This window comes from Ammodytes marinus (genome assembly GCF_949987685.1).
Source record: "Ammodytes marinus genome assembly, chromosome: 9".
Lineage (NCBI taxonomy): Eukaryota > Metazoa > Chordata > Actinopteri > Uranoscopiformes > Ammodytidae > Ammodytes > Ammodytes marinus.
In genome coordinates, this window is record NC_137213.1 from 28,074,811 (window position 1) to 28,091,350 (window position 16,540).

The 16,540-nt window shown below is 45.9% G+C and overlaps 1 pseudogene across 1 annotated transcript; it reads left to right on the forward strand.

Annotated features, from left to right (window-relative positions):
- The first annotated feature begins 9,044 nt into the window (after window positions 1-9,044).
- LOC307255453 lies at window positions 9,045-15,687 on the forward strand (annotated as a pseudogene). The gene is made up of 2 exons: window positions 9,045-10,710; window positions 13,235-15,687. The product of its transcript is annotated as an uncharacterized misc_RNA (transcript).
- Window positions 15,688-16,540: the final 853 nt, after the last annotated feature.

Genomic DNA, 16,540 nt, shown 5'->3' on the forward strand with positions numbered 1-16,540 from the left:
GATCCAAACACAGCATACACAAAGCTGGTATTATCTAAGGGGAACAAAAGAGCTTCAAGAATGGCACAACATCAGTCTTATTCTAGTCATCCAGACAAATTCACTAGCTGGGGGGAGGTCCTGAGTGCAGAGAGTCTGACCGGACGTGGTTACTGGGAGGTGGAGTGGTGGGGGGATGAAGTCTATGTAGCAGTCGCATACAAAACTATCGGCAGAGCAGGGGGCTTGAATGAAAGTGGATTTGGAAACAATTATCAATCCTGGGCATTACATTGTTCCAAAAACAGTTTAAAATTCTGCTTCAACAAAGTCCAAACTCCCATCTCAGGTCCTTCCCCCTCCAGAATAGGAGTGTACCTGGATCACAGGGCAGGCATTTTGTCCTTCTACAGCGTCTCTGGAACCATGACAATGACTCTCCTACACAGAGTCCAGACCAGATTCACTCAGCCGCTCTATGCTGGACTATGGCTTCATTGTATTGGAGTCACTGCTGAGTTTTGTGAACTCAAATATACAAAAGTAATTAAAGGGACAATAGGTTAGACTGTGTATTTGAATATTTAAACCTATTTTGTCTTCATGTTTGTATCTGAGAGATGATTGTTGTTGTATTATACCACAGCACTGAGATCAGCTGTCAATCAAACTCTATGGGCCGGACTTTGACATCTCATTTGCTATCAATAGTCATGTTGACTTTACTTTACCTGAACAGACATTTCTCTGCATGAACGTGTAAAGTTCTCTGTGCTCTAAATGATTGATGATTATTTGTATTTGCATGTTATTGTATTTCCTCCTCTGTCTTTAGAGAGAAAGCACCAGCAATTTATTTATCCTACAAATCTTGTTCTTACAACTTAGTACAATGGCAAAAAAAATAAAAATAATAATAAACAATATATCTCTAGTTACATTTGATTGTTTGACGGATAAAATGTTGGTTAAATGAGGTTGAAATGTCATACTATGATGTCATATTAAACTGGAATTTTCATGATCATAATCAATAGAAAAATCTTTTATTATAATTTAGATTGGAGTCGGATGAATCTGTACGGGAAAATGGGGTTATATGTCATACGGGTTGGTTGTCACAATCCCTATAGCGCCGAACCAGAAGGCGCTGTCTGTGAAATTTTGGTATGTAAATATTCAGAATTGGGATCAAAGGTCACCTACATAGTCTTCCTTGGAGTTACACTGCTGAATTTGAGATGAGAAGACTGTTTGTGTTTTTCATGTCAAATTGAAAATATTTAGCTCCTCACTATTTTTCTTATAGGCTTTTACACAATGGGTTTATAACAAAACAGTTGTTACCCATACAAAGTGTGAAGGGTAAACTATAGTTTAGATTGTGGTTAGCAAGCTAATTAGTTGTCAGATGGTTGTTGGCCTTGATGCTAGCAAGAAATTCAAACTGGGGTTGGTCGTCACATTTTTTGGGGGGTTGGTTGTCACATGTTATCCAAAGGCAGCAGACAGAAAAGGAAACCAATAACAAAATAAATTGTCAAGCTGTATCCTCACTGACACCCCAGAGAAGGAAAGAATAGAGCAGGAAAAGGCAGCTAACATGTAAAAGAAAAAAGGGCAACAAAATCAAAACAACCCAGTGCATCCCAAACTAGACCAGCTGCCAAGGCTACTGCACCCCAGTGTACTCCACCCCAGTGTTGTGGTCACAGCAGCTCGCTGTGTGTTCCTCGTCTGTATCTGCCACTCCCCCTGTCTGTCTCACTTCACACCTGGTCCTCATCTGCAATCACGCTCACCTGGTCTTCACCTCCAATCAACTCCCCTTCATTACCCGTGGATTCCTTGCTGTTGGCGCCGGATCGTCCTATGCGCTACCGTGGTAACTATAACGTACCTGGCTCCAGTTTACTGTCCCTCGCTCTCGCTTACTCGTCTCTCGTTTCTTGTTGCCTGTAGCTGTTGACCACAACCTAACTTTTGTTTTTCCTCTGCCTGCAGTATCCGGACCACTCTCTCCAGCTTCCCGGCGTTGGTCTCCCCCTGGCTCCCTCACCCACTACCTGCTTCCCCTCACTATATATAATAAACCTTTTTTTATATAATCCTACTTCGTCTCCGTCTGCTCTTGGGTCCAGCATCGTAACCATAACAGAACGATCCGGCCAAGATGGACCCAGCGGACATCGGAAACATTCGTGGAGCTCTCGCCGCCCAAGGCACTCAGGTGGCGGAGCACAGCCAAGCTCTCCGGGACGCTATGGAGGCTTTTAAGAATCTCGCTACCCGAGTCACACAGATGGGTGACCAATTGGACTTACTGGTACCTCCCACCACAGCGCCTCCACTACCAGCGGCACCCCCGCCTGCTCTCACTTCCCCGTTACACCTGCCACGAGCTCGTGAGCCATTTATTCCTGCGCCAGAGCGCTATGCTGGGGACATGGGTACGTGCAGAGACTTTTTGATTCAGTGTTTCCTAGTTTTCAGTCAGCAGCCTCTCACCTATCCCACAGAAAAGGCTAAGATCGCTTACATTATGGGGTCACTTAAGGGTAATGCACTAGCGTGGGCTTCAGCATTATGGGACAGTGATTCCCCAGCTAATGACAATTTTGACCTTTTTGTAGCAGAGATGAGGAAAGTGTTTGACCATCCAGTAGAGGGAGGGGACGCCGCCAAGCGGCTTATTTCTTTACGTCAGGGCTCCCGCAGTGTAGCTGAGTTCTCCGTTGAGTTCAGGACCTATGCAGCCAGGTCAGGCTGGAACGACAAGTCACTACGTGGGCTTTTTCTTTCCGGTCTCAGTGAGACAATCAAGGATGAGCTGGCTACTAGGGAGGAAGCTGACACTCTCGATGAAATAATTTCCCTCTCTATCCGGCTGGATAATCGCCTACGCGAGCGGCTTAGGGAGAAGGCGGGCAGCTCCGTGCCTCCGGTTTTCGCTGCTTCCTGTTCCCCACTCTTCCCTAAGACTGCCCTCTCTGCCCCCGTGACGCGTGCTGTCACTGAAGAGGAGCCCATGCAGCTGGGTCGCACACGTCTCACCCAGGCAGAGCGGCTTCATCGAATTAAGACCGGAGTGTGTCTGTACTGTGCGCTGCCCGGGCATCTCATCTCCACCTGTCCGTCACTGCCAAAAGACAGGGCTCGGCAGTGAGGCTCGGGGCCCTGCTGAGCCACGCCCCCTCCGTCCCCGATTCTCACTGTTCTCGCTCACTGCTGGATGCCACTCTCCTGTCCCTCGGGCATTCCTTTCCTGTGTCAGCCCTGGTGGATTCGGGAGCGGATGAGAACTTCATTGATGCGGGCTTCGCGTCTCAGGTTGGCATTAAATTGGAACAATTACCCTCTCCCTTAAATGCTAACGCCTTAGACGGCCGTCACCTGGCCCTTATTACCCACCGTACTAAGCCCCTTGAATTAATTGTTTCTGGCAATCACCACGAGATACTTCAGTTTCATGTCATCCTGTCTCCCCTCACTCCCCTGGTGCTGGGGTACCCCTGGCTCAAGCTTCACAATCCCCAATTTGACTGGTCTTCTGGCAAGGTGGTGAGTTGGAGCACGTTTTGTCATTCCACCTGCTTACAGTCTGCCCTGTCTCCGGCAGTGGGAGATGTTCTCTTGCCCAAGGAACCTCCCGACCTCTCCTTGGTTCCCCAAATTTATCATGACCTGGGAGAGGTATTTAGTAAGTGTCGTGCGCTCACCCTGCCTCCTCATCGCCCCTATGACTGTGCCATTGATCTCCTCCCCGGCGCCCCTTTGCCCAGTAGTCGCCTTTATAACTTGTCCCGTCCTGAGAGGGAGGCCATGGAGAAGTACATTAAGGATTCTCTTTCGGCTGGCCTCATGAGACCCTCCTCTTCTCCTGTTGGTGCAGGTTTCTTTTTTGTGGCCAAAAAGGACAAGTCACTTCGCCCATGCATTGATTTCAGGGGTCTCAATAACATTACTGTGAAGAACAAGTATGCGTTGCCCCTCATCAGTTCCGCTTTCGAGCCACTGCAGGGCGCCACAGTCTTCTCCAAATTGGACCTACGTAATGCCTATCATCTGGTGCGCATCCGTGAAGGCGATGAGTGGAAGACGGCCTTTAACACCCCCCTCGGCCATTTTGAGTATCTCGTCATGCCTTTCGGCCTAACTAATGCCCCTGCTGTGTTCCAGAACCTGGTTAACGACGTCCTCCGGGACTTTCTCAACCGCTCAGTTTTTGTCTATTTAGACGACATCCTGATTTTTTCCCGCAATCAGAAGGAACACGTCCAGCATGTCCGGCAAGTTCTTCAACGGCTGTTGGAGAACAAGCTATATGTGAAGGCCGAGAAGTGTGAGTTCAGTGTCACCTCTGTATCCTTCCTGGGGTTCATCATTGAGAGCGGGCAAGTGAGGACCTGCCCCGAGAAGGTCATTGCAGTGACTGACTGGCCCATCCCCGATTCCCGCAAGAAACTGCAGCAGTTTCTGGGGTTTGCCAATTTTTACCGGAGGTTCATCCGTGACTACAGCAGGGTGGCAGCCCCTCTCACTCATCTCACCTCCCCTGCCCGCCCTTTTGCCTGGACGCCTGAAGCGGAGGCTGCCTTCTCTAGGCTTAAGGAGCTTTTTTCGTCTGCCCCCATTCTCATCCAACCGGATCCCTCCAGGCAGTTCATTGTGGAGGTTGATGCATCTGACACTGGGGTGGGGGCGGTCCTGTCCCAGCGCTCGGCCTCTGATGAGAAGATTCACCCCTGCGCTTTTTTCTCTCGCCGGCTGGTTCCTGCTGAGCGGAATTATGATGTGGGTAACAGAGAGCTGCTGGCTGTGAAACTGGCGTTGGAGGAATGGCGGCACTGGCTTGAGGGGTCAGAACAGCCGTTCGTGGTATGGACTGACCACAAGAATTTGTCTTACATCCAGACAGCCAAGCGATTGAATTCCCGCCAAGCCCGGTGGTCCCTGTTTTTTGGGCGTTTCAATTTCTCCCTCACCTACCGGCCCGGTTCCCGTAACGTCAAACCAGACGCCCTCTCCCGCCAGTTTGGCACTGTGGACACACCGGGTCCCCCTGACACCATCCTCTCTCCTTCCTGTCTCAGGGTGGCTGCGGTTACCTGGGAGATAGAGTCCCTCATCCGGGAGGCCCAAATCACTGAACCAGACCCGGGCAACGGCCCTCCTAACCGCCTCTTTGTCCCCAGTTCGGTGCGCTCCCAGGTTCTGGTGTGGGGTCACACATCGCGTTTTGCCTGTCACCCTGGCGTGGGTCGCACCCTGTCACTCCTTAAGAGGTACTTTTGGTGGCCAGCGATGGACGCTGACACCCGGGCTTTCGTGCTGGCCTGCACGGTTTGTGCTCGGGCCAAGTCCTCCCATCAACCCCCTGCTGGCCTGCTTCGCCCGCTTCCTGTTCCTGGTCGGCCCTGGTCTCACATTGGCCTGGATTTCGTCACTGGTCTTCCCCCCTCTAATGGCCATACAGTCATCCTCACAGTTGTGGATAGGTTCTCTAAGGCTGTTCATTTCATTGCCCTCCCAAAGCTCCCCTCTGCCACCGAGACTGCCCAGCTGCTCGTGCAGCATGTGTTCCGCCTCCACGGGATTCCCACGGACCTCGTCTCCGACCGCGGCCCGCAATTCATCTCCCAGGTGTGGAAAGCCTTCTGCCGTGCGCTGGGGGCCTCTGTCAGCCTGTCATCAGGGTACCAGCCGCAGACTAATGGGCAGGCGGAGAGAGCGAATCAGGATCTGGGAACCGCGCTGCGTTGTGTGGCTGCCCGCAACCCCTCTGCCTGGAGCGACCATCTCTCTTGGATCGAGTATGCCCACAACTCCATGTCCTGTGCAGCCACCGGCATGTCCCCGTTTGAATGTTCCCTGGGGTACCAACCGCCCTTGTTTCCGGCTCAGGAGGACGACATCTCCGTTCCCTCAGTACAGCACCATCTCCGCCGCTGCCGCAGGGTGTGGAAGGGCGCGCGCACCGCTCTGCTGCGCTCCGCTGAGCAGAACCGGCGCACGGCTGATCGCCACCGGGCTCCCGCTCCTGCCTATCGGGTGGGTCAGCAGGTGTGGTTGTCCTCCAAGGACCTTCCCTTACAGACTGGCTCTAAGAAGTTAACCCCTCGTTTTGTGGGGCCCTTCCCTATTGTCTCCGTCATCAACCCCTCTGCGGTCACACTCAAGCTGCCCCCAGCCATGCACGTCCACCCAACCTTCCATGTCTCTCGTCTAAAGCCAGTCTCCACCAGCCCTCTCTCCCCCCCGGCCATTGCCCCCCCTCCTCCCCGGGTGATTGACAACCACCCAGCATACACCGTCCGGCGGTTGCTGGACATTCGGCGTCGGGGCAGAGGGCATCAGTACCTCGTGGATTGGGAGGGTTACGGTCCGGAGGAAAGGAGCTGGGTTTCGCGGGGTCTCATTCTCGACCCCTCCCTCATCCGGGATTTCCATCTGGCTCATCCTGAGAAGCTTAGGCCGCCTGGAGGCGTCCATTGAGGGGAGGGTACTGTTGTGGTCACAGCAGCTCGCTGTGTGTTCCTCGTCTGTATCTGCCACTCCCCCTGTCTGTCTCACTTCACACCTGGTCCTCATCTGCAATCACGCTCACCTGGTCTTCACCTCCAATCAACTCCCCTTCATTACCCGTGGATTCCTTGCTGTTGGCGCCGGATCGTCCTATGCGCTACCGTGGTAACTATAACGTACCTGGCTCCAGTTTACTGTCCCTCGCTCTCGCTTACTCGTCTCTCGTTTCTTGTTGCCTGTAGCTGTTGACCACAACCTAACTTTTGTTTTTCCTCTGCCTGCAGTATCCGGACCACTCTCTCCAGCTTCCCGGCGTTGGTCTCCCCCTGGCTCCCTCACCCACTACCTGCTTCCCCTCACTATATATAATAAACCTTTTTTTATATAATCCTACTTCGTCTCCGTCTGCTCTTGGGTCCAGCATCGTAACCATAACACCCAGCTGGAGAAGAAGAAGTTATGTAGGCTTATTTGTCAACTTGACAATGCAATAAAACTTTCAAATTTAGTTCTGCTTTCTTGCCTTCTTTTTAAGATTATTCCCAAATAATAACATTGTGACAAAAAACCCCATAGTGTGTGACAACCGTTGTCACAATGTGTAAGGGTGTCTTTGATGATTCATTTCTTCTTTATTACAATAAGTTAGAAAAAGTGAGGGGTTCACATTTCAAGCCAACACCTTAAGCTTCAATTTAATGTAGGAATAACTATTGAAATATGTTTAGGTGATGAGCAATTCTCACTTGAGTAAAAAGTGTACCTACTAGCCCCGGTCTCCCCTACATGAAATCATTGAAAATAATTTACTGATGTTATGTTTTAACAAACTGACGGTTCACATTATAAATTAAGATTTTCTTTTTTCAAGAATGTGTTTGTTATTGTATTGATAACTGGTGAATAAAATAAGCAACTTATATTTGAAATGACAGTGTTCACATTAAGCAATACATTTTCACCTTCAGACATTGTCTCTCCTTTAAAATATTTGACAGTCAATTACATAAGTGTCTCTGAATTGGAAACAAAGGCCTGTAGATCAATATTTAAAGCTGTTATCGGCAGCCACACCGTCCCACTCTCATACATAGTGGATGGACCTCATTGGAAAGTCAGGTCCAAGTCATCCCCATGGAGCGCTCACCAGAGCAGAGTGGAGGTGGTGTAGCAGAGCCCCCCCGCCCCCCTGGATGTGTTCCGGGCCAGAGTTCTATGGAACCACACAACCTGAACATTGCAGAACTGACATCCATCCCAAGAACCAGGTATGGGCGAGCTGTGATAAGACCAGTTAGATTGGACTTGTGAATTTGAAAATTTACTGAGAACTAGAGACATTTCAGAGACAACAAACAAACCAGAATGTTCAGAATGTTCTCAAATGTGTTTAAATGATGGTAACACCTTGTTGAAGAAGACAGTTATTTTTATTTACAAAGATAGAATAGTCCATGATTTCTTGTTTACAATTGCCTGCCATATTTTCGAGGCTCAGGAAGAAATATATGTTTAATTACTTTGGGCGGAGATTTATTTTATCAAGACAAAGCTTGTTTTCCTTGTTCAGATAAAATGCAGTCAGGCCAGGAGATGTGGTGTCATGACTAATACACGGAGTTACAGTGAAAGACTACAGAGGCTACCTTTGATGATGTCATTCAATTGCGACATAAGGGCAGTCTGTGAGGACCTGATAACAGTGTAGCATGTGCTAGATGAATAAACACTGATGGTTATAGACAGAAAGACTCACAAGTTTAATTTAAGAATAAAACAGAGATAAGCTTCCTAGAAATGTAGTGGAGTCAACAGTAAAATATTTGTCTTCGAAATGTAGTGGAGTGAAAGTCATGAGTTTCCAAAAAAAGCAGATACTCAACTTAGACAGTCCAAACAGTCATAAAGGAGGAGATTACATATATTTAAATCTCTCTTTACTGGTGTTGTGCTCAGTGAAGTTTTTACATGTCTTCCTGCAGGTCAACAACTGAACTGTCTGGCCTTAAGCACCCTCCTTGGTTGGCTTAATAAACAACCTTTACTCTTGTTCTCAAGTTGATATCAGCAGGCACAGTGACATTTATGGCACACTTAAGATAAAGTCTAAAATAATATGTTTCCCCCTGTAACTTTTACTATAGGAATGTAGAAACTTCTCCATATTCACCAAAGGTTTTAGGAATGATCTGATGTATTTCCAAATGCTCTCTAGTAAACAACTGTTAAACACACAGTATCTCTCTCATTCAAGCCGCTCCTCTTGCTGTAATGAAGCAAAGCTTGATAAACCCTCCCTCTTGTTCCTGCTCTAAAGTACAGCCAGCTCCACTCTGTACACACACATGTCCTAGTTCCCTCCCCTTTAGATCTACAGTCATGTGGGATGGGTGTAACCAGTTGACAGGCCCCATTCACTGCACACACACACGCTGTTCAGATCAGAGCTCAATCTAAGTTTCGGTTCTAGTGAAAGGAAACACAGACACTCGCTGACACACACACACACACACACACACACACACACACAGAGAGTTGAAATGGCGCAGAAAGGAGTTCAGCTGGACCGGGAAACTTTCTCTTGTTCGATCTGTCTGGATCTACTGAACGATCCGGTGGGTCTTGCCTGTGGACACAGCTACTGCATGAACTGTATCAAAGACTACTGGGATGAAAAGGATAATGAGGAAATCTACAGCTGCCCTCAGTGTAGGCAGACATTCACCCCGAGGCCTCTGCTGCTGAAAAACACCATGTTGGCAGTTTTAGTGGAGGAGTTGAAGAAGACTGGACTCCAAGCTGCTCCTGCCGATCTCTGCTATGCTGGACCTGAAGATGTGGCCTGTGATGTCTGCACTGGGAGAAAACTGAAAGCCATCAAGTCCTGTCTGGTTTGTATGGCCTCTTACTGTGAGAAACACCTCCAGCATCATGAATCCCCTGCATTTAAGAAACACAAGCTGGTGGGGCCATCCAAGAAGCTCCAGGAGAACATATGCTCTCGTCATGATGAAGTGATGAAGATGTTCTGCCGCACTGATCAGCAGTGTATCTGTTATCTCTGCTCTGTGGACGAACACAAAGGCCACGACACGGTGTCAGCTGCAGCAGAACGGACCGAGAGGCAGAAAGAGCTCGAGGGGAGTCGACAAACCATCCAGCAGAGAATCCAGGACGGAGAGAAAGATGTGAAGGTGCTTCAGCAGGAGGTGGTGGCTATCAATGGCTCTGCTGATAAAGCAGTGGAGGACAGCGAGAAGACCTTCACCGAGCTGCTCCGTCTCATCCAGAAAAGAGGCTCTGATGTGAAGCAGCAGCTCAGATCAAAGCAGGAAACTGAAGTGAGTCGAGTCAAAGATCTTCAGGAGAAGCTGGAGCAGGAGATCGCTGAGCTGAAGAGGAAAGACGCTGTGCTGAAGACGCTCTCACACACAGAGGATCACAACCAGTTTCTACACAACTACCCATCCCTGTCAGCACTCAGTGAATCTACATCCAGCATCCACATCCGTCCTCTGAGATACTTTGAGGACGTGACAGCAGCTGTGTCAGAAGCCAGAGATAAACTACAGGACGTCCTGAGAGAGACATGGACAAACATCTCACAGACCGTGACTGACTATGTGGATGTTTTACTGTCAGAACCAGAGCCTAAGACCAGAGCTGACTTCTTAAGATATTCACGTGACATCACACTGGATCCAAACACAGCACACAAACAGCTGTTATTATCTGAGGGGAACAGAAAAGCTACAAGAATGGGACAACAACAGTCTTATTCTAGTCATCCAGACAGATTCACTGTCTATGGTCAGGTCCTGAGTGCAGAGAGTCTGACTGGACGTTGTTACTGTGAGGTGGAGTGGAGTGGGTATGGGGTTTATGTAGCAGTCGCATACAAGAATATCAGCAGAACAGGGGGTGGGATAGAATGTAAATTTGGAGGAAATGATAAATCCTGGGCATTAAATTGTGTCCAAAGCAAATGTACATTTTGGTACAAAAATGTCGAATCTCCTGTCTCAGGTCCTTCCCCCTCCAGAATAGGAGTGTACCTGGATCACAGTGCAGGTATTCTGTCCTTCTACAGCGTCTCTGAAACCAAGACCATGACTCTCCTACACAGAGTCCAGACCACATTCACTCAGCCGCTACATGCTGGACTACGGATTTTTGATTATTATCAAGGAGACAGTGCTGCGTTCTGTAAACTCAACTAGACAAAAGTAATTTAAGGGACAGCAGGCGAGACTGTGTGTATGTTAATCCATAAAGGCCCTGGCAACCCAAAATGCACTAAATCTTTGTAACTTTGATATTTGGGGGGGTAAACTGAATGATAACGTCTATATTCTATATTATATCTATAAAGGAGTTAGGGATATCTGTCAACGCTGCGCAAAAATACTGTCATTTGAGTTGGTCGACCACTTGAACATTCCTGATCCAAATGTTGCATTAGATCTGTACACACACGATTGATCTCCGTTCTAAAATACAATTCCATAAAAAAAAAAAAAAAAATGTTTTCATGTTTGTTGCTGCGAGATGATTGTTGTATTTCTTCACTGCACTGAGATCAGATGTCAATCAAACTCTATAGGCGGGACTTTGACATCTTGTTTTTATGTAACATATTTCCTTTGTGTGTTTAGCCACGGAGGCTATCAATGCTAATGTTGACTATAGTTTACCTGACCTGACTTTTCTCTCCAGGAATGTGTAAACTTCTCTGTGCTCTAAATGATTGTTGAATATTTGTATTGATGTATTTGCATGTTGTTGTGCTTTTTCGTCTGTGTGGGTCTTTAGACAGAAAGCACTGGATCTTCATTCATCCTACAAATGTTGTACTTGTACCACTTTTTACAAAAAAATTGTAAATACATCTATAGTTACATCTACATTCCATTGTTTGACAGATCAAATCATACTGTTTAAATTGAGGTTGAAATGTCCTTCTGTGATGTTTTATAAAACTGTAATTTTCATGATCATAATCAATAGAGAAATCATTCATTATTTTTCTTATAATTTAGATTGAAGTCGGATGAATCTGTACATGAAATCATTGAACAGACTTTACTGATGTGATGTGGGAACACAATGATGCTTTACATTGTAAATAAGATTTTCTTTTTTCAAGAATTAATAAATCTTTTGTTTCTTCTTTACAAAGCTGGTGGATAAAATAAGCAATATAAGGAAGTACAGTGTTAACATTACAGTAAGAAAAATAGTTTCACCTTCAGCCAGGTCGTTCTCAGCATGTCATTCCCTAATTAAATCTCTGTCTGTCCAAACTGTTTAATAAAAAAAGTATGCCAAAAAATAATCTAAAAATAAAGACAACTGGAGTTGTTATCTGCAGCCACACCGCCCAACACTCTCATACATTGTGGATAAACCTCATAGGAAAATCAGGTCCAAATCGTCACCATTTCATCCCCATGGAGCGCTCACCAGAGCAGAGTGGAGGTGGTGTAGCAGAGCCCCCCCCCCCCCCTGGATGTGTTCCGGGCCAGAGTTCTATGGAACCACAAAACCTGAACATTATAGAACTGACATCCACCCCAAAAACCAGGTATAGGAGAGCTGTGATGAGAACAGTTAGATTGGACAAATACATTTAACATTTAATGAGAACTAGAGACATTTCAGAGACGATAATCAAACCAGAATGTTGATTATGTTCTCAAATGAGTTTAAATGTTGGTAAAACTTTGTTGAAGAAGACAGTTATTTTTGTTTACAAGGATAGAATAGTCCATGGTTTCTTGTTTACAATTGCCTGCCTTACTTTCGGGGCTCAGGAAGAAATATATATTTGATTACTTTGGGTTGAGATTTATTTTATCAAGATAAAGCTTGTTTTCCTTGTTAAGATAAAATGCAGTCAAGCCGCTTTGCTTAGAAGGGGAACTGTGGTGTTATCTGACTAATACACAGTCACAGTGAAAAACTACAGGGGCTACCTTTGATGATGTCATACATTTGCGACATAAGGGCAGTGTGTAAGGACCTGATAACAGTGTAGCATATGCGAGTTGTGAATAAACACTGATAGTTATATACAGAATGACTCACAAGTTTAATTTAAGACTAACACAAAGATAAGCTTCCTAGAAATGTAGTGGAGTCAACAGTGCAATATTTGTCTTTGAAATGTAGTGGAGTGAAAGTCTTGAATTTCCAAAAAAACAGATATTCAACTTAGACAGTTCAGACAGTCAAAAAGGAGGATATTACCTATATTTAAATCTCTCTTTACTGGTGTTGTGCTCAGTGAAGTTTGTACATGTCTTCCTGCAGGTCAACGACTGAACTGTTTGGCCTTAAGCACCCTCCTTGGTTGGCTTAATAAACAACCTTTACTCTTGTTCTCAAGTTGATATCAGCAGGCACAGTGACATTTATGGCACACTTATGATAAAGTCTTTAGCAATATGAATCCCCTTGTAACTTTTACTGTAGGAATGTAGAAACTTCTCCATATTCCCCAAAGGTATTAGGAACGATCTGATGTATTTCCAAATGATCTCGAGTAAACAACTGTTAAACACACTGTATCTCTCTCATACAAGCCGCTCCTCTTGCTGTAATGAAGCAAAGCCCGATAAACCCTCCCTCTTGTTCCTGCTCTAAAGTACAGCCAGCTCCACTCTGTACACACACATGTCCTAGTTCCCTCCCCTTTAGATCTACAGTCATGTGGGATGGGTGTAACCAGTTGACAGGCCCCATTCACTGCACACACACACGCTGTTCAGATCAGAGCTCAGACTAAGTTTCGGTTCTAGTGAAAGGAAACTCAGCCAGTCACTGACATACACAGAGAGAGAGTTGAAATGGCGCAGAAAGGAGTTCAGCTGGACCGGGAAACTTTCTCTTGTTCGATCTGTCTGGATCTACTGAATGATCCGGTGTGTCTTCCCTGTGGACACAGCTACTGCATGAACTGTATCAAAGACTACTGGGATGAAAAGGATAATGAGGAAATCTACAGCTGCCCTCAGTGTAGGCAGACATTCACCCCGAGGCCTCTGCTGCTGAAAAACACCATGTTGGCAGTTTTAGTGGAGGAGCTGAAGAAGACTGGACTCCAAGCTGCTTCTCCTGCTGATCTCTGCTATGCTGGACCTGAAGATGTGGCCTGTGATGTCTGTACTGGGAGAAAACTGAAAGCCCTCAAGTCCTGTCTGGTTTGTATGGCCTCTTACTGTGAGAAACACCTCCAGCATCATGAATCCCCTGCATTTAAGAAACACAAGCTGGTGGACCCATCCAAGAAGCTCCAGGAGAACATCTGCTCTCGTCACGATGAGGTGATGAAGATGTTCTGCCGCACTGATCAGCAGTGTATCTGTTATCTCTGCTCTGTGGACGAACACAAAGGCCACGACACAGTGTCAGCTGCAGCAGAACGGACCGAGAGGCAGAAAGAGCTCGAGGTGAGTCGACAAACCATCCAGCAGAGAATCCAGGATGGAGAGAAAGATGTGAAGGTTCTTCAACAAGAGGTGGTGGCTATCAATGGCTCTGCTGATAAAGCAGTGGAGGACAGCGAGAAGACCTTCTCCGAGCTGATCCGTCTCATCCAGAAAAGAGGCTCTGATGTGAAGCAGCAGGTCAGATCAAAGCAGGAAACTGAAGTGAGTCGAGTCAGAGATCTTCAGGAGAAGCTGGAGCAGGAGATCGCTGAGCTGAAGAGGAAAGACACTGAGCTGAAGACGCTCTCACACACAGAGGATCACAACCAGTTTCTACACAACTACCCATCCCTGTCTGCACTCAGTGAATCTACATCCAGCATCCACATCCGTCCTCTGAGATACTTTGAGGACGTGACAGCGGCTGTGTCCGAAGCCAGAGATAAACTACAGGACGTCCTGAGAGAGACATGGACAAACATCTCACAGACAGTGACTGACTATGTGGATGTTTTACTGTCACAACCAGAGCCCAAGACCAGAGCTGACTTCTTAAGATATTCACGTGACATCATACTGGATCCAAACACAGCACACACAGAGCTGTTATTATCTGAGGGGAACAGAAGAGCTACAAGAATGGGAGAACAACAGTCTTATTCTAGTCATCCAGACAGATTCACTAACTGGGGTCAGGTCCTGAGTGCAGATAGTCTGACTGGACGTGGTTACTGGGAGGTGGAGTGGAAAGGGTATCGAGTTTTTGTAGCAGTCGCATACAAGAATATCAGCAGAGCAGGGGGCGAATGTGGATTTGGACAAAACAACAAATCCTGGGCAATAGAATGTTTGCAAAACAAATGTACATTCTGGTCCAAAAATGTCCAAACTCCCATCTCAGGTCCTTCCCCCTCCAGAATAGGAGTGTACCTGGATCACAATGCAGGCATTCTGTCCTTCCACAGCATCTCTGAAACCATGACTCTCCTACACAGAGTCCAGACCACATTCACTCAGCCGCTCTATGCTGGACTTTGGGTTACTTCTAATGGAGTCACTGCTGAGTTCTGTAAACTCAAATAGATAAAAGTAATTAAAGGGACAGTAGGTTAGACTGTGTAGTTTAATCCTTAAAGGCCCTGGCAACCAAAATTCACTCAATCCTTGTAACAATGTTATTTGGGAGTCAACTGAATGCTAATATTCATATTAAAGGAGTTAGGAATATCTGTCAACGCTGCGCAAAAATACTGTCATGTCAGTTGGCCGACAGTTTGAAAATTCCTGATTCAAATGTTGCATTAGATCTGTACACACATGATTGATCTCCGTTCTAAAATACAATTTTTAAAAACAAATCTATTTAGTCTTCATGTTTGTTGCTGGTAGATGATTGTTGTATTTCTTCACTGCACTGAGATCAGTTGTCAATCAAACTGTATGGGCGGGACTTTGACATCTTCCCATTTGTTTTTCTGTAACATATTTCCTTTGTGTGTTTAGCTACGGAGGCTATCAATGCTCATGTTGACTTTAGTTTACTTGAACTGACTTATCTCTGCATGAACGTGTAAACTTCTCTGTGCTCTAAATGATTGTTGAATATTTGTTTTGATGTATTTGCATGTTGTTGTGTCTTTTTCCTCTGTGTGGGTCTTTAGACAGAAAGCACTGGATCTTCATCTATCCTACAAGTGTTCTACTTGTACCACTTTTGAATTTAAAAAAATATATATATCTATACTTACGTCTACATCCCATTGTTTGACAGATCAAATCATACTGTTTAAATTGAGGTTGAAATGTCCTTCTGTGATGTTATATAAAACTGTAATTTTCATGATTATAATCAATAGAGAAATCATTCATTATTTTTCTTATAATTTAGATTGAAGTCAAGTGAATATGTACATGATCATTGAACAGACTTTACTGATGTAATGTGTTAAACTGACAGTTTACATTATAAATAAAGATTTTCTTTTTTCAGGAATGTGTTTGTTATTGTCTTTATACTCGGTGGATAAAATGATGAACTACTAATTGAAAGTACAGTGTTCACATTACAGTAAGCGAAACATTTTCACCTTCAGAGACTGTCTCTCTTTTAAGAATATTTCAAAGTGATTTACATAAGTGTGTCTGAATGGGAAACAGAAGCCTGTAGTTCAATATTCGAAGCTGTTATCGGCAGCCACACCACCCCACTCTCATACATTGTGGATGGACCTCATGGGAAAGTCAGGTCCAAATCGTCACCATCTCATCCCCATGGAGCACTCACCAGAGCAGAGTGGAGGTGGTGTAGCAGAGCCCCCCCTCCCCCCACCCCCCCGGATATGTTCCGGGCCAGAGTTCAACAGAACCACAAAACCTGAACATTGCAGAACTGACATCCACCCCAAGAACCAGGTATGGGCGAGCTGTGATAAGACCAGTTAGATTGGACTTATCAATTCAAAATCTATTGAAAACTAGAGACATTTCAGAGACGGCAATCAAACCAGAATGTTGATTATGTTCTCAAATGTGTTTAAATGTTGGTTGAACCTTGTTAAAGAGGACCGTTATTTTTGTTTACAAGGATAGAATAGTCCATGATTTCT